The sequence below is a fragment of the Saimiri boliviensis genome, chromosome 4, assembly GCF_048565385.1.
Source record: "Saimiri boliviensis isolate mSaiBol1 chromosome 4, mSaiBol1.pri, whole genome shotgun sequence".
Lineage (NCBI taxonomy): Eukaryota > Metazoa > Chordata > Mammalia > Primates > Cebidae > Saimiri > Saimiri boliviensis.
Genome location: NC_133452.1, coordinates 7,369,454 through 7,388,112, shown reverse-complemented (window position 1 = coordinate 7,388,112; position 18,659 = coordinate 7,369,454). Strand labels below are relative to the sequence as shown.

Here is an 18,659-nt window from a genome sequence, read left to right as displayed (position 1 = left end):
TCAAATCCATGTTGGACTAGGAAACTGGTTTTGTTTCTTTTCTTTTTTTTTTTTTTTTTTTTTCTTTTGAGATGGAGTCTCAATCTGTCACCCAGGTTGGAGTGCAGTGGCACAATCTCCTCTCACTGCAATCTCCACCTCCCGGGTTCAAGCGATTCTCCTGCCTCAGCCTCCCCAGTAGCTAGGATTACAGGTGGTGAGCCACCACAGCTGGCTAATTTTTGTATTTTTATTAGAGATGGGGTTTCGCCATGTTGGCCAGGCTGGTCTCGAACTCCTGACCTCCAGTGAGACTTTTCTTAATACTAATCAAATTTGGCAACAGATGAAGCCAGCTGTGATTCAGATTCCGCTCCCGATTACACATCCCTGTAGGTCATACGGTCAACGCTTCTTTCTACAGAGGAGAAATTCCATGTCAGCGTCCCTGAGGGACAGGAGAGAGTCAGCGTCCCTGAGGGACAGGAGAGAGTCAGCGTCCCTGAGGGACAGGAGAGAGTCAGCGTCCCTGAGGGACAGGAGAGAGTCAGCGTCCCTGAGGGACAGGAGAGAGTCAGCGTCCCTGAGGGACAGGAGAGAGTCAGGGTCCCTGAGGTTCGGCTTTTAATTTTGAAGTTCCAGAACTTGGTTTCAGTTCCTCCTCTTGATGTCTCTCTTTTGTTCTCTCCCCCCTCCCCCTCCCTTCTCCTTTCTCCTTTCTCCGTCTCCCCCCCTTCCTTCCCTCTCTTCACATCTTTCTGTCTTTCTTCATCTTATTTCCATTGGTGTGTCTTTCCCAAGGCAGGAAGCCCCAGCGCCTCCAGGCTGGTGGTGTCTGGCTCTCTCAGCTGCACAACCACAGGCTGTCTGCCATCATCAAGCACAGAATGGACTTGACGGGGACCCTGACTGCCGGTCGTTCCTGGGACTAGATGGGGTGCAGCCGGGGTGTCCGAGGTGCTTACAGTCATAGTGGTGTACCCTACACTGAACAGGATGGCTTTTTTTAGGCTGTGGTTGCTTCACTCATCCAAATAGCCTATTTGTGAAGGAATCAATGTGCAAGTATTTTGGAGCCACTAAAATTAGTCCTGGAGATTAGAAAGTGCAGGCCTTCTGGGTGGCAGGAATGAGGCTGCCTGTTGAGACTGGAGTGCACTACCACCAACACCCCACTGCCCCCACACCCCACTGTCCCCACACCCCACTGTCCCCACACCCCACTGCCCCCCACACCCCACTGCCCCCACACCCCACTGCCCCCCACACCCCACTGCCCCCACACCCCACTGCCCCCCACACCCCACTGCCCCTACACCCCACTGCCCCCCAACCCCACTGCCCCCACACCCCACTGCCCCCACACCCCACTGCCCCCACACTCCACTGCCCCCCACACCCCACTGCCCCCACACCCCACTGCCCCCCACACCCCACTGCCCCTATACCCCACTGCCCCCCAACCCCACTGCCCCCACACCCCACTGCCCCCCAACCCCACTGCCCCCCACACCCCACTGCCCCTATACCCCACTGCCCCCCAACCCCACTGCCCCCACACCCCACTGCCCCCCAACCCCACTGCCCCCCACACCCCACTGCCCCTACACCCCACTGCCCCCCAACCCCACTGCCCCCACACCCCACTGCCCCCACACCCCACTGCCCCCCACACCCCACTGCCCCTACACCCCACTGCCCCCCAACCCCACTGCCCCCACACCCCACTGCCCCCCACACCCCACTGCCCCCCACACCCCACTGCCCCCCAACCCCACTGCCCCCCAACCCCACGTCTTGCCGTTCCTCCCTCTGCTCTTCTCCCTTCCCACCTCCTTCACTCTCCCCTCCTTCCACGTGCCCCTCCCTTTTGATCATCAGTGCACTTTGCAGGCATCAGACATTGCGGGCTCTACATTGGTGTCCCTGGGTTTGCTGAACCATGAGCCTCTCCTCCCTCCTGGGACTGATCCTCTTCAGCTCAAGCCTTGATCTAGAGTTGATTGTAGAGGGAGTCCACTTCTCTTGACCCGTAACTCTCACCATGTTAAAATGAGGTGATGTTTCCGAAGGTAGCAGTTGAAGGAGCCTCTTTATCCCTCTGTAGCAGAGAAACCATCAGAGATGCCTTGGCCTCTCAACCACACATGATGATTGGCATTTGATTGTTTTCGCATTTCGTTGTCGTGAGCTGCTAATAATGTTGGGTAATTGTTTATTTCCTTTATAATCCTTTACATCTCAATCTAATCTTGAAGCAATTGCATCCAAAGAGAGTTCTGCCAAAGAGAAGTGTAACCACAGATGCTTCCCTATCCACTCTTCCAAGACTATCTCCTGATTTGGGTCCTACTTACATCATACCTTGAGCGTGAAACTTATGAAGACTTGCATCCAATGGAGAAGAGTGCTGGGAGCCTCTTCCCTTCCCACGTGGCCTTAGAACCCAGTGTTTTCAATGTTGGGTGACTCCCTTTTCTGGTTGTGAAATTGTCCCCACCTGCTTCCCAGAAGTGTGCTTTTTTTTGTGATAAGGGAAAGCCGGTAAGAAGGGGTTCTACCGCCCCCAGGGCTCCCTGCTGAGAAATGGAGATTCTGCGCCTGAAAACATCTTTCCTCTCTACTTTCAAAGTTTCAGTTCCCTGATAATTCTAAAATTGCCCCTGGAGAGCTCTGGTCTTCTCCTGCCTCCCTTCCCCGCACCCTGCTGAGGCCTCCTCCCCGGCCCCAGAGGGTCTCCTCCCGACCATCTCTCCCACTCTTTCCTCCTGTTTCTCTCCCCCATTCTCCTGGTCCCCGGCTGGGCACAGCTGCCTCCTGCTCCATCGGCGGGAGCCAGGATCCCAGAGACTCCCTGTGAGTTGGGCTCCCGCTCAGACCCCATCCCTCTTGCAGCTGCCGCAGCTTCCTCTGGCTCGTCTCCTGGCCGCATCAAAAGCAACAGGTCCAAGCTCTAAATCAGCATTTTCCACACAGTGTTGTTGTGAGAATCTTCCCTGATAATGTAGAGTTAGGGAAGCGGAACCATGGCCAGCGCGTGATAAGCACACGGAGACTCTAATCAATGACAGCCGCCCTCCCTGATTGCTATGATTGCTGCTCACCGACAGCTCCCAGCAGCTCTGTTGTCCCTGCTAATGACACTGTCCCTCCCCTGGTCAATGAGGACCCCAAATTTAAAGTGATCTTTGACTCCTTTCCCCAAAATGTATCCTCTCCAAGACCTCTCCTGTCCTAGGGTGACTGGGAGCTTTCCCCGGCCTCACGTTGCTGTGTGACACTGGGCGAGTTGCTGCTCTGTGTCTTAGAGATGTCAGATGGGAAGAGTGAGACTCCTTCAGCAGGGCTTGAGGCAGCAGTAGGTAAAACAGTGTACATAAATAACATGACAATCTGCTTGGCACTTAGTAACGGTTCAATAAATGCCACCTATGGTCATTGTTACAACTGTTGACAGAATTCTGTGTGAGGCTTCAGCGATGGTTTCTTGAAAGAGTCACTTACTGTATCCTGCAATCAAAGGAACAAAGGCCAAGAAATAAACAGATAAATGTCCACATAATACAAGGCCTGGGATGAGCAGATATTCAGAAGATAGACAGACAGACTGACAGACAGACAGGCAGGCAGAAAAATCCGACAGAAAGACTAGACAGACAGATAGGTAGACAAAAAGACTAGACAGGCAGACAAATAGGTAGACAGGCGGACAAATAGATAAACAGATCGAGAGACAGTAGACAAACAGAAAAACTAGACAGACTAGATAGATTGATTGACAGAGGAAGACAGACAGCTTGGTAAATGGGCAAATGATAGAAAATATGAATAAATCTATGAAGCAGGGAGAAAACTGAAGCAGAAAATTAGAAGAAGAAATTTGTGGTCATTTTACTAACCTTTTAAAAACTTGAACCTAAAATCTTCAAAATAATTTTTTTTTCTGCCAGGAAAAAATACATATATTAATAGAATGTGTAAACAGCTGATTTTTTTTTTCACAGTAAGAACTTTTCCCTTTGAATACAGTTATAACTGCTTCTCTGTTAGTACTAATCACATCTCCTCTCAGTCGATATTGCTGGTGCTTTCGGTCCCTCCAGTATGCATCCGTTTGAAATCACCTTTAGCTATAAAGGAAAAAAAAAAAATACCATCAGTAAATGCTTGGTCTAGAGGTGTATCATGAAATACATCCCCATTAACCTACTGTCCTTATGAAACTGGTGGCTATTTTCTATTCTTATGTTAAACGTTCTCTCTTTACCTTCCATTTTAAGAGAATTGACTGGGGAACAATTCAGAGCAAGGGCTAGCTTATCTTTCAAAGGAACAGAACTGGCCACATTCCAGTGGAGAGTAGAAAGAATAGCGCCCCAGTCCGTGTCAGGAGCACAAAACAAAATAATGCAAAGTCGTGATGTAAAGCACTTGAAACTTACAAGGCAGTACATAGGGATATAATGGCTTCATCATTATCGATGCAAAGAAGAGGTTTCTAGATATGTATTTATTTGTGAGCCCCAGTTCCCTGCTAATCTGTGCTGATGTCTTGAGGAAAATTGGAGTGAATGTTAAAAACTATGATCCAGCCACATACTTTCCTTTTTCAGATAACCGTTTTAATCTAGCCTTGGACATATTTTAACCAAATGACTGGAACTAGTTATTCACTAAAATGACCACAGATTTTTAATATGATCTACATCAACTGTTTTGATTGTCAACATTTGTTCAAAAAAACAGCATCAAATACCTGCATTGTACGATAAATGAGGACATCGTAGCAGCAGCTGTGTACTGCTTATGCCTCAGGCACTTGCTCTCAGCACTCCACGTGTTTTTATGTGGTTTACACGTGTGTGAGGTGGATAGCATCGTTGTCCGCACTTTACAAATGATGGAAGTAAGGCCCAGAGATGGTCATTTGCCCAGAGTCGCGCAGTGAGAACTGGTGGATTGGACGGTCACCAAGGTGGTCTGGCACCAAGGATCTGTGTTCCTCAGTGTTTTGTTACACGTATGAAGAGTGTTGCCTTGCCCATTCGTGAGGTCCCAGCCTCTGCCCTGGTGTTTGATGATAATAAGGGCTTAATGATTATGAACATAGAAAATCTGAGACAGGTCTCAGTTACTTTAGAAAATTTATTTGGCAAGGTGGAGGATGCACCCTGACACAGCCTCAGGAAGTCCTGACCACATGTGCCCAAGACAGCTGGGGAACTACTTAGTTTTATACATTTTAGGGAGACAGGAGGCATCAATCAGTATACATAAGAAGTACACTGGTTTGGTCCGAAAAGGCAGGTAAACAGGGAGGGGGCGTCCAGGTCACAGTGAGATGAGTTTCTGACTAGCCTCTCCAAAGGAGGCAATCAGATACGTGTCTGTGTCTGTGGACAGAGGGGTGACTCGGGACAGAATGGGAGGCGGGTTGACCCCCAGCAGTTCCCAGTATGGCCTTTCCTCTTTCGTGTAGTGATCCTGGGCCCCAAGGTTGACTTTGCTTTCACATGATCACGTATAGAACCAACAGCTAGATGAACGCCAGTGACGTTCAACGTCCTCAGCGAAGCTCTGAGTGCTTAAAGAATACGAATGACAGAATGTTTGCTGCCCTCAACTATGCTGATTCTTGCAGCTTGAGCTAATGTGTAAGAAACTAGCAATTCCAATCCACTTTCACCAGAGCGCCTGCAGCTAGGGCAGAGGCTCCTCCAGGGTTTGTGTCAGCTGTGCTCCAAGTGAGCAGCGGTGCTTTCTGTCTACTCACTCCTCAAGACTCATTACAACTCTGTAACGCAGAGGCTCTTATTATCCCGTTTGCCTGAGGAGAAAACCCAGCCACAGAGCAGTCAAGGACCGAAGTCTTGGTCACACAGGCAGAAAACACACAGGCTGATCCAAGATTCAAACCCAGAAAGGACAGCCCAGGAGGCTTCGCCTTAACCATCAAGCGTGGCCCCCCTCTCAGGTACTTCATACTTTCCTGGAGGAGTAAATGGTGGAGGTGGGGATAGAGAAAGGCCAGATGGAAACCCCACTGAGAAGGATGACTGGGGCAGAACTGTCTTCCTTTGAACTCCTCCCAGAACTCATTCTCCAACTTTGCCCCAGAGGCACCCACTGTTCAGTGTGATTCTTACGTTTGTTGTGTGTCTGCGTTTGTACATGTGTACAGATATGTATCTGTGTGTCTATCCACATAGGTATCTCTATACACAAATGCATGTTTGTATGTACTGTTAGGGATATATTTGTGTTATATGTAATGCATATCTGTATCGCTGCCTATAGGAATGTCTTGGACATTCTAAGCATCAATAAATGGTACCATTGTATATTTATCTTCCTGCAGACTTGCCTAAGAATACAAAACATCTGACCCTAAAAAATGACTTCGTTCACTGTTTAATTTTAAAATGTAATCGGAGATATAGTACTTGGATGGGCAGAAAGTGAAGGAATTTGCTTTGATCAAGACTGGCAACCAGGGGAATCTTTTGGTCCCCTTTTATCTGCTACCAGTCTGAGCCTACAAATATTTTTTATTAAAGACACAGAAAAATGGCAACTATTTTTCTAATATAGAAAAGGAGAAGTCCCGGGTCTTTTAGTCCCGTAGGACCCTTATATCACAAAATCAGGACCTGGGACATTGGCGCCTCCTGAGGATCGGGCCACCCAGTGTGTGCTAAACACACATGTGCACACACAGCACTGTGCCAACATCGCCAAAATGTTCCACTCCATGGTCTACACCATTTGCATGACCTTGAACAAAGGCAACCAGTACTAACCTTGGACTCTAAACACCAAGGGTATGAACGTGGGCACGTGTCACATACTTCTCAGTTCATGCATACTTTCCGAACAACACACAGCCATGAGTGGGAGAGGGGAAAGGATTGAATTTCGTGACCGGTATGCAAGCTCTATTGACAGAACTGCACCCAGAGCCTTTTCTCCAAGGAAGGTCAAACTTTAACCTTTTAACGTTCGAAGTGAAGACACCTGATATGATCATTGACAAATCAAGGAATACTAAAAACCCTCAATAGCTGAAGCATTCTTTTGCAATCCTGGTTTTAGATACCTCTTTAATAGGGTGACCAATTGCCCCAGTTTGCTCAGCACTGAGAAGTTTCCCAGGACATGGAACATTCCAGGCTTGACGCAGGATGCTTGCTCGCCCTCCTCCTGCACGTCAGCGTGCTTGGGAAACGCCCTGCACCACCTGCATTCCTGGGCCCCAGACCCAGGCACTGGGTGGATCAGCAGAACACGGGCCCTGCCTCTCAGGGGTTCAGGTCTCTTCCGATGTCTCCACTTCCTATGGCCAGGGTCTCCTGTGTTCCATTTAAGTTTTCAAATGTGATATTCATTATTTCTTAACTTATAATGTGTCAAACAAGTATAAGGAAAGCTAACAAGACAAAAACACATGAAAAAACATTTTCGAAGCAGTATTACAAGAAGAAAGTGAATACTTAAGCAGAGTTGGTGAAAATCTTTAATTTTCAGAAAGGGTTTGTCACAAGCCCATTTCTATTTCATGAGAGTACATATATTATATCAATTCTTAATAGTAGTTATAAATTTTAATACAAACCGGGAAGACTATGGCATTAATCAGTTCACAAGTGGATTTTCCTTAATCCTGCTGTCTTCTGACATACATTTGTGTCCCAATTTCTTTAAGACACAGAGTCATAAAGAGATATGGGTGTTCCCTGAGCCACAAAGCAGAAGAGCCTCCCTGGCCCCTCGAGAGTCTTCTTGCGGGTCGGGCTGTGTTCGGAGAGTCTCATCACCTTTGGGCATGATGTGAGGCTGGGCAAAGACCACCCAGCTCCCTAACCCTACTCATCTACCGCCTGCCCCAGTTCAAATCAATAAAAATTACCAGTGGCTACAGGTGCCTGGGGAGGCAGATAGGAGCAAGTCCTGGTCCCTCATGCGAGGAGGCAGAGGATGCAGCTAAGAGCCTGCACTTGGTCACTAAGGGGCTTTTTCCGGCCACCGCCTCACCTGTGCAATTAGGTACACAGTAAGAGCATAGTGCCAGTTTTCTCTCCGCCAGTGTGACTTGAGGATGCCAGGTGCTCTCGAGGGCCACTGACCCAGTCAGATGTGGGAGCCCCAGTTCCTTTGCAAATGGATCCAACCTAATGAGAAAGACAGACCTGCCTTCCTCACATGACTGTGGCCAGCCTCAAAGTTGGCTTCGGGGGAAGTTCAGAGGAGCAAGCAGGCTCTAAGCAGAGGTGGGCTTAGAGCCAGACTTTGAAGGGCAGGTAGGGTTTTAGAGCCAGACTTTGAAGGGCAGGTAGGGTTTTAGAGCCAGGCTTTGAAGGGCAGGTAGGGTTAGAGTCACGAGCAAAGGACAGAGGAAGCAGCAAGGAGAGGTGGGACGTGAGTAGGCCTGTTGGGGCAGCAGTAGGGCAGGAGGGGTCTGGGAAGCAGGGGAGCCACCCTGTCCCAGGGCTGCCAGGAGAAAGAGTGGACAGAGGGGAAGCTGGAGGGAGACAGGTGCGTCCGGAGAGGTGGGAGCTGATTGGTAACTCAGGGAGAAAACATAAGATCTCTCTGAGTGCAAAGTCTCTAGCAGTGACCATCTCTGAGTCCTTCTCTAGGCCCAGAGCTCGGCCAGTTCTGCCTTTGCTGCTGTGAAATATATACGTCCATATACTGTTTACACATATGTATGTGCATGTGTGTGAATGTATGAGGGTGTGCATATGTGGGTGTAAATATGGGTATGTGTATGTGTGTGTATGTGTGTATGTGAGCATGTAAATGTGTGTATAAATATTACAGATTCAGAATTTCCCATATTTCCCCACATTCTGCCAACAGTAATAGAGCAAGCTACATACATTGCCGCAAACTGTCAAATGTTTGGGATTCTCTATTCTCAAAGAGAAGTAGTTGTAACGATGGTTTTCATATTGAAATGAGAAATACTAAGCTAAGCTAACCTAAGCGGCTTCTAGCAAATAGATCTTGGATGGATTCCTTGCCTGCAATTTATCTAAGCAGTCCATACCAAATAAAGTAATAAATATGCAATTTTGCCTAAATCTCATGAATAGTTGAGAGAAAGCTAGATTATCTGGGCTTCAGCAAGTGCTTTCACATGGAGTTACAGTTACAGATGATCGAAGGAGTCGTCGGGAGGCCAGGATTCCAACTCACACTGTGAGAATTCAATCTTTGGGTGCCTTTTCATCTCTAGTCTGATTGATAGACTGTAGAGTGCATTCTCCAAAAGCTAGTTTTAGGGGAGCCACAAAGTCGGAAGGGGCTGTGGGAGAAGCACCTTCAGATGCTGGCTTGCCACAGCTGCTAGTCAGGGAATGAGTACATCATGGCTATTCCTCATCTTCCTGGTGATTCAAAATTATCCTCACTCAAAAAATATTATAGATGAGACCAGGCACGGTGGCTCACACTTGTAATCCCCGCACTTTGGGAGGCTGAGGTGGGCAGATCACCTGAGGTCAGGAGTTAGAGACCAGTGTGGCCATCTCTACCCAAAGTATAAAAATAGTCAGATACGGTGGCGCAAGCATGTGGTCCCAGCTACTCAGGAGGCTGAGGCAGGAGAATCACCTGAGTTCAGGAGGCGGAGGCTGCCGTGAGCCAAGATCGTGCCATTGCACTCCAGCCTGGGCGACAGAGCGAGATTCCATCTCAAAAAAACCAAAAACAAACAAACAAAAAACACACAAAACATTGTAGAATAAGGAAACACCCTCACTGTGGATCAAAAGCATCACTTCTGAAGACTTATTTTGTTAAGGAAAGAACTTTGTTTGCCTCAGGTTTGGGGTTGGCGATAAGCGTTCCTCATTCAGATCATTAGCCCATAGAAAAACTGCATCAGCGCATCAGGCGGGCAGGGCCCTGAAGGGGAAGATAATCCTGCTCTTTCTGAATCCATAACACAATAACGGCAAATTCTGGACTTATTAAAATACATGGTGTCACCAGCTCATCACAAAGGGCCACAGGCAGTATACCAACACAGTTCTGGTCTTGTAGTTTCAAAAGACTAATTACTTTTAAAATAAAATAAAGAGAACTTACCTGTCATTTGGCTGATGCATGTAAAAGCTCTTTCTAGCTATCGGAGGTTTCTGCAAATGATTCAGTACACATTCTCCACAATGTTTCACAAATCATCTCAGGGTAGAGTTGTTTGCGGTATTTCATACCTGAGTGAGATGTGATCAGGTTTTAATTAGGCTCCTGTAAGGTGAAAATAGACTGTACCTGCAAATAGTCAGAACGAATTGCCTGTTTTCATGATACATAGTGATTTCTAAGAAAATTATGATTAATTTTAAATGAACTAAAAATGTGAAGTGATATCCAACCTGAATTCTGTGATATGGTTTGGGAGTTTCTTAGCCCAAAAGAGCTAAATCTTTGTCATTTCATTCACAGCCACTCATGAACACAGGCAATCGTATTTGCAGATATTTATTAAAATGTGTGACATGGATTGTTAACATTAGCTTGGCCTCAAGGTAATTTTTCTCTAGAAGTATTTATATATTTTAATAGACAAGTGACAGACTATTGGGCTTCAAGTCCTTTCATTATAAATTTGAATCCCACTTTATGTTATTACCGTATTCAATTTTCTCTAAGATTGTATGTGCCAATACAAAAATTCTAACCTTTTCCCCTCGGATTAATATTTTTCTCTGTGTTTTTATATGCATATGGTAAACATTGACAGAGATGAAACACTCATCTCATCCGTTATCTTCATTCTCTTGCTCTTCTCCTCTACACCCACCAATCACAAGTGGGACCCTGGAAACCCAGGGCTGTAATGCATGAAAGATGTAGAAATGAGGAGATATAGAACCCACTGTTAGGAAGAGCCCATGGTCAGAGCACCCCTGCAGATTGTCAGGAGCTAAGAATGGAGGAAAACAAAGGATCATTAAGCCACACCCCATGGAGAGGCAGTGGGAGGTGCATAAAAAATGTTTCTGGAAGTTCCAAACAGAGCAATCAGGCAAGGGATAGAAATAAAAGGCATACAAATAAAAAGAGAGGAAGTCAAACTATCCCTGTTTACAGACAATATATGATTCTATACCTACAAAACCCCATAGCCTCTGCCCAAGACCTCCTTGATCTGATAAACAACTTTAGCAAAGTTTCAGGATACAAAATCAATGTACAAAAATCACTAGCATTCCCATACACCAAGCAGCAGCCAAGCTGAGAGCCAAATCAAGAAACCAATCCTATTTACAATAGCCACAAAGAGAATAAAATACCTAGGATATAGCTAACCAGGGAGGTAAAAGATCTCTACAATGAGAATTGCAAAGCACTGCTCAAAATCAGAGATGACACAAACAAATGGAAAAACATTTCATACTTATGGATAGAAGGATCAATATTGTTAAAATGGCCATACTGCCAAAAGCAATTTACAGATTCGATGCTATTCCTATTAATCTACCAAGGACATTCCTCACAGAATTAGAGAAAACAATTTTAAAATTCATGTGCAACCAAGAAGAGCCTGAATAGCTGAGACAGTCCTAAGCAAAAAGAACAAAGCTGGAGGCAACATGTTACCCAACTTCAAACTATATGACAAGGCTACAGTAACCAAAACAGCATGTACTGGTGTAAGAACAAACACACAAACCAATGGAACAGAATAGAGAGCCCAGAAATAAGGCTGCATACCTGCAATCATCTGATCTTTGACAAAGTCGACAAAAGCAATAGGGAAAGTATTCCCTGTTCAATAAATGATGTTGGGATAACTGGCTAGCCATGCGCAGAAGATTGAAACCAGACCCCTTCCTTACACTATGCACGGAAATCAACTCAAGATGGATTAAAGACTTAAACATAAAACCTCAAACTATAAAAACCCTGGAAGATAACCTCAGAAATATCATTCTGGACATAGGATCTAGCAAAGATTTCATGACAAAGACACCAAAAGATGTTGCAGCAAAAACAAAACTTGACAAATAGGACCTAATTAACCTAAAGAGTTTCTTCCCAGCAAAGGAAACTATTGACAGAGTAAACAGACAACCTACAGAATGGGAGGAGGTATGTCCAAACTATGCATCTGGCAAAGGCCTAAAATCCAGAATCTATAAGGAACTTAAACGAATTTACAAGCAAAAACCAAACAATCCCATTCAAAAGTGGGCAAAGGACATGAACAGACATTTTTCAAAAGAAGACACACATGGCCAACAAGCGTATGAGAAACTGCTCCACGTCAGTGATCATTACAGAAATACAAATCAAATCCACAGAGATACCATCTCACACTAGTCAGAGCAGCTATTGTTAAAAAGTCAGAAAATAACAGATACTGGCAAAGTTGCAGAGAAAAGAGAATGCTAGCCACTGCTGGTGGGAGTGTAAATTATTTCAGCCACTGTGGAAAGCAGTGTAGCGATTCCTCAAAGAACTTAAAACGGAATTACCACTTGACCTAGCAATCCCTTTGTTGGGTATATACCCAAAGGAATATAAACCATTTTACCATAAAGATACATGCACATGTATATTCATGACAACACTCTTCACAGTAGCAAAGACATGAAATCAACCTAAATGTCCGTCAGTGGTAGACTGGATAAAAAATGTGGTACATGGGCCAGGCGCGGTGGCTCACGCCTGTAATCCCAGCACTTTGGGAGGCCAAGGCGGATGGATCACGAGGTCAAGAGATTGAGACCATCCTGGTCAACATGGTGAAACCTCGTCTCTACTAAAAATACAAAAAAAAATATCTGGGCATGGTGGTGCGTGCCTGTAATCCCAGCTACTCAGGAGGCTGAGGCAGGAGAATTGCCTGAACCCAGGAGGCGGAGGTTGCGGTGAGCCGAGATCGCGCCATTGCACTCCAGCCTGGGTAACAAGAGCGAAACTCTGTCTCAAAAAAAAAAAAAAAAAAAAGTCTGGTACACAAACACCATAAAATACTATGCAGTCATAAAAAAGAATGGGATAAGGGCTTTTGCAGCAACATAAATGGAGTTGGAGTCCATTATCCTAAGCAAAATAACACAGGAACAAAAAACAAATCCCACATGTTCTCACTTATAAGTGGGAATAAACAACAAGAGCACGTGGACCCGAAGAGGGGAACAGACACCGGGCTGGCTTGAGGATGGAGGCTGGAAGAAGGGAGAGGATCAGAAATCTACTTATCAGTAATATGCTTAGTACCTGGGTGACAAAATAATCGGTACACCAAACAGCTGAGACACACAGTTTGTTATATAGGTAGCTATGTAACAAACCTGCACATGTACCCCTGAACCCAAAATAAAAGTTAAAAAAAAAAGAAAAGGAAAGTAAACCCCCAAAAGAAATGTTTCTCAGACTCTTGGAGAAACTCTCCCCGCACCGGGAACAGGGAGAATAAAGAGAAAAGGGTCTCTTCTCTTGTCCCTTAAGTTTCCCCAGAGAAGCTTTGTCACAGGTAATCTCAAATCCAGACCTGGTTGAATTATCTGAGAGAGAAAGAAATACAAAATGAACACGTAACTCAGGAAGGCTGATTGAGAGAAGGTGCTAATATTTGTTTTCCTTTTCCTCAATTCTGAAGATATCATACTTCATTTCTCTTTCTTTTACCAATGTTCTTAAGGCTGTTCACTTTGCTATCAGGTCAATTTGATTTCTGTTGGACATTTCTCTAGGATTTTATTTCTTTCTTTTAACAAATTGTAAATATTTGTCAACATGTAACTTCTTTTTGTTTTTCAAAAAAGGCTTTGTAGACAGTGAGAGATTTCTTTAAATGAATTTGTTTTAGTCACAGAACATGTATTTCTTTTCAATATCTGGTCCCAGTGGTACTTATCTCTTACTAAGAAAGCAAGCTTTCCTTTTGGAAAGTGATCTGTTCTCTCATTGTTTTATTTATAATTTACAGTACGGACAGTCTCTCCTGCTGAAATGAAAACAATGACCACGGCCTATAATTTTTTCCAAATGGAACAGGTGATACCCAGGGTTTCAAAAGTCTGAAAACAACAAAGTCTCAATGAGCAAAGAAATGTATAAGGCCTAAAATTTGCAACATAAAAATAAACACATCCTCAAGAAATACTGAAATCAAATGTCATTTCCTTGGTTCACATGTATGCTCACTACACATGAGGCTTTCCATGATATTCAGCTCCCTGTGGTTTAGATGTGAGGCTAGCTCACGGAAACAAAGACACTCAGGCCCAGTGGTATCTCCAATCCCTGTATCCTGGCTCATCTCTACATGATGAGCTGCTTGAGTGAGCTATTCCTTACACTTAACGCCTAGCACTTAGCATGTGCCCAGGTAGAAGGGAGGCATGGATGGTACCCTGCTCCATTTTGATATTAGATTAACATGCAAGCATCTCATTTCTTTCTACAAAGTTAACCTGTAAGACTGTCAGGATCCATAAGTGCCTCTTAGAATGAAGGTGGAAGAATTAGAATCCATAATCTTATTTTTGCAATAAAAATATGAATCACTGTTCAAAAATATTCAGCGCAATAGAATACCAAGTGAGATTTTGTGCCTGTCTTAGAAAGAAAGGCAAGCTCTCAATCTGTGGGTACCATATGGATGTCGCTGAGAAGGAGTGGGGACTTGGGCGGCAAAGCTGCCAGGCGTTCGGGAGCATATGGAAGTGGCCTGTTTGGGGCCACAGACGGCCGGGCAATGCTTCCTTCCCTCTTCACAGTTGTCTAACATATTGCCACTGTCTACATGAGCATAACTTAATAGCCAATTTGAATTCTATTGTAGTTAAACTTGGTGTTATCCTGTGAGTAAACTAGCTTATCTTGCACAATCCAGTCCAAAGATGATTTTTGCTTTATTTACTACATAAAGCAAATACTCTGTAAAGAAACTGAAACAACTTCTATTCATACACTGTTTTGGAGTTTATCCTTTCTTTTCTTTTTTCTCTTCTTTTCTTAAGACATAACGTGGTACATTCAATAAAGATGATGGCAGTGGTAACAGTAGAGTATACAAATTAGAAAAAGGATAATTTGTAAAAAATTATTTGTAAAGAGATTAGAATCTAAGCTACATTTTACTTTTTAAAAAAGGATTCTTAGGTTATCATGTAAAATTAGCATCTTCTCTGTATTAATAAAGCAACTTTGGGATGAAAAGTCCAGAAATAAAATAACAAATAAATGTCCATTTTATTTAGCTATTTTTAGTATGCTATTGGCTTTGAAGCTAATTTGTCTAAGCACACGTTTAGATTTCAGTCTAGTGCAGTGGCTCCTAAAAAAAAAAGCTCAAATATTACTTGTAATCCTCCAAAATATATCTCCTTTGCATGGAATAAAATGTGAATTAATGTGGAGAGAGGAACAGCTTAGACATACATTTCATTAATATAAATATCCACCTCAAACTATGTGAATGAGCGTCACTTAGAATTGATGTCACAATGCTAACCAGAGGAAAAGAAAAACAAAGTAGCATTCTACAAAAGTATTTGTCTCAAAATGTTAGGTTGTTAAGCAGGAAAGTACATTAGCTAATGTGAAAGGATGTTTTTCTCCAAATTTATGACATTTCCCCTCTCTGTGTTAGACTTTCTTTAAAAGGATATCTCACAGGAGTGGCTAGGCAAGCTGTGTCTGTGAGCAGCTACAAATAGAAGCGCCAGTCAAAGTGGTCTGCAGGCTGGCACTCACATTCATTTACTAAATAAGGTCGTGAGCAATATTAGGCACATTTTTGTGACACCTTTCCTGATTGACAAGAACTTTAGTGCATTGAGTAGAGGAAGTATACAGTGAACTATTGTTAGCATTTATCAGGAAACGTGATGAGTGGTCCTGAAATGGAGCATCTTATCATCCAAATTTCTCAGTAGCCTTAATAAAAAATAGTCAGTGGCCTTCGTGCAACTAGCTGGGGTAGATTTAAGCTGTATTAATGTGGCAGTCCACACCTCACTGTGAAATTGGAGCTTTGCAAAAGGACCAGAAGATGGATTTAGATGGGTAAGGTTGAAAGTAGTTGTAAGTTGATCTGGCATTTTATATTTCATTAATCAATTTCTAAATCTATAATTTTAAAAACCTATGTTGAGCAGTTGGGCCTAAAGTAGAGATTGAATGATACCCACAACAAATAATTGTTAATATTGACAGGTTATGCTACAGGGATTGCCTAATTTCACAGATGAGGACAGCACGAAATGAGATAACTGCTACATAACCTTTATTCTAAAGGAATATTATCACATTAAATTTTCCTTTCTATTGATTTTTCTCATAATGCATGAAATAAGCATTCATCAACCTAGTTACTACCTGAACAAGACAACACATCCAAGCCACAATTTGATATAAAGCCTGTGACACAAAGGACATATCAGAATGTAAACAACTGAAAGCTTCCATATATCTAAAGTATACAAATACCTTCCTTATTTTACCTTCACATTCTTTATTTTAAAGAAAAGTCATTGCAACTCAGCAATGAATAGTCGGTTGAAATCAACCCTCCATTGCACAGTAACAGTATATGTGTGAAGTTCCTGAGCCAAGCCCCTAAAAGTCTCCATGAACATCAAACCACGCCTGTTGGGGGACCTCAGTTCTTGACCCAATGTCTTGTTAATTTAGCTTTGGCAAATGTCTCCATGAGCACCATTGTCACCCTCATGCTCATCAGAGTCATGGCCTATGCTTTCACATATTTTTTTTAAATCTTACTAAAGATCACAGAGCAATCAGATGAATACATAGACAATTACATCGAGGCTATGAATGGAAGGACAGCATAATGCACTAACTTGCTGCTCTTTAATGGACTTTACCTGTGACCCGAATATATTCCTTCTAAAGCATTTATGGAACTATCAAAGTTCAGATATTTTAATACCAAGGTGTTATCCATTCCATAATGCAGAATATCTTTCTAAAATTTAAAAAAGTGCCAAGTACTCAGTGGTCTACAATAAGTGTTGAACATGAGGACAAAGAAAATTCACTGGAGGGCCTTCATTAAAAAATATCCCACTGACAATAAAGCAGAGACCACCAGAGTGGTCTCATGTTAAGTGAGATTCTATCACTCAACATGGCCTTAGAAGATGGAGCTCCCAAGAAGATGCACCCATTTCTATGAGCTGAGGACCGTAACCTCTGAGTATTAACTTCCTCTTCCAAAGCACATGGGTGATATCTACTGAAGAGGCATATTGAAGGGATTAAACTAGTTAACGCATACTGAAGCAGCCAATAAATTTCACAGTTAAATACGTGTATCTCTTCCCCTTACTTTTGATGAGAACAAAATAATATCAGTTCTATGTTGCACCCAGTTTGTACTGAAGGGCATAACCTTGAATTTTTAAAAAGAAAAACTCTCTTCAGTTCAATGGAAAACATAGGACACATTAAATAAGAAATAGTAAGCTCTTTAAATCAGTGACTTGCTGTGTTGGGGGGAAAAATGTGGTTCATCCCAAGGCAGCCAAAAGTTGACCTGGTGAACTCTGTGGTTGGTTTTATGCCCTATTTAATTACACATTAAACAGATCTGAAGTTTCTTAAAATGTAAAAATGTCTTCCTTCAAGTAATAGGGACTTCATAAAATTCTTCATTACTTCACTGGAGCCTTATTTGACAATACTAAAGTTTTTCTGCTAGGCTTACATAGATTCTATCACGGAACCTTTCTCTCCCCCACTTTTTATTTTAATTCCCTTTGGCTGTTAACTCTGCCATTATGACAGCAACACTTAAAGCTGACCTTTTTTTTTTTTTTTTTGACAGAGTGAGAAATTCTTCTCCAGGCAATGTAGTGATTCTTCAATACTCATGTGTAAATTATGCAACTGTCTCATACTTCACAGAAATGTTTTAGAATCTTGTGTACTATTCCATCATTGGTTAAATGGAAACATTAACACCTGATTTCCATAATATTTTCCATATGGTAGAGACACTGTTTTATAGAGTAAAGGGACAGATAGCTGAGGCCGATTTAAGTCATTGTCTGAAAATTCCCCATGATGAACAAACTTTTTGAATTTATCTTATCTGACAAGAACATGGAAATATCAAGCTTATATACACAGGTGCACTTGAGCCTTTACCATATTTGATTATTTTTCATAACTTAAAATCTAGGCATATATCTGTATAATGGAATTTTTTACAGAAGTATTTGGACAAGAACACATTTGTTGTGATTCTCAGTATTTAAATCAATTGCACATAACAAAATGAAACATTTTACTTAATACGATATATCTTACTATAGTAATATAGATATACTATTAGGAAGATGGCTTCCTAGTTCCTCCCCCTATAAGAATTACCAATATAAGCAGTTGAAATGACTGGGCCTCTTGGTTTCACACTCTTGCCAAGTTTGGTCTGTAACTAGGAAAATAAGCAAACAGGTCATGAGGGTATGGAAAGAGGGTATCATAATGCAGTATTCATTATCTTCCTCTTCCTCAATAATTCAGTCCAAAGCCACCAAACGGAGCTGAGCACAGGCAGTGTCCACCTGCAGTGGAGGGAGCCACTGTGGTCCAGAGAGGGGTGTCAGAGCCCAGGAAGAGTGAGGAAGACATCTACATGGTTGGGAAGTACTGCCAATGGCCCAGCAAGTGGGACCAGAAAGGCATCT

The 18,659-nt window shown here is 43.3% G+C and overlaps 1 protein-coding gene and 1 long non-coding RNA gene across 2 annotated transcripts in view; one reads left to right on the top strand and one right to left on the bottom strand.

Annotated features, from left to right (window-relative positions):
- PACRG (parkin coregulated) overlaps positions 1–18,659 on the top strand; it is a 567,891-nt gene that overhangs the window by 448,499 nt on the left and 100,733 nt on the right. The gene's annotated exons all lie outside the window — the stretch shown is intronic.
- LOC141584223 (uncharacterized) overlaps positions 3,902–18,659 on the bottom strand; it is a 33,089-nt gene continuing 18,331 nt past the window's right edge. Inside the window, exons 2-3 of the long non-coding RNA XR_012517133.1 lie at positions 10,072–10,199; positions 3,902–4,109 (exon numbers count right to left, since the gene is read on the bottom strand). This is a non-coding gene — a long non-coding RNA (uncharacterized LOC141584223). The remainder of the gene's footprint in view (positions 4,110–10,071; positions 10,200–18,659) is intronic.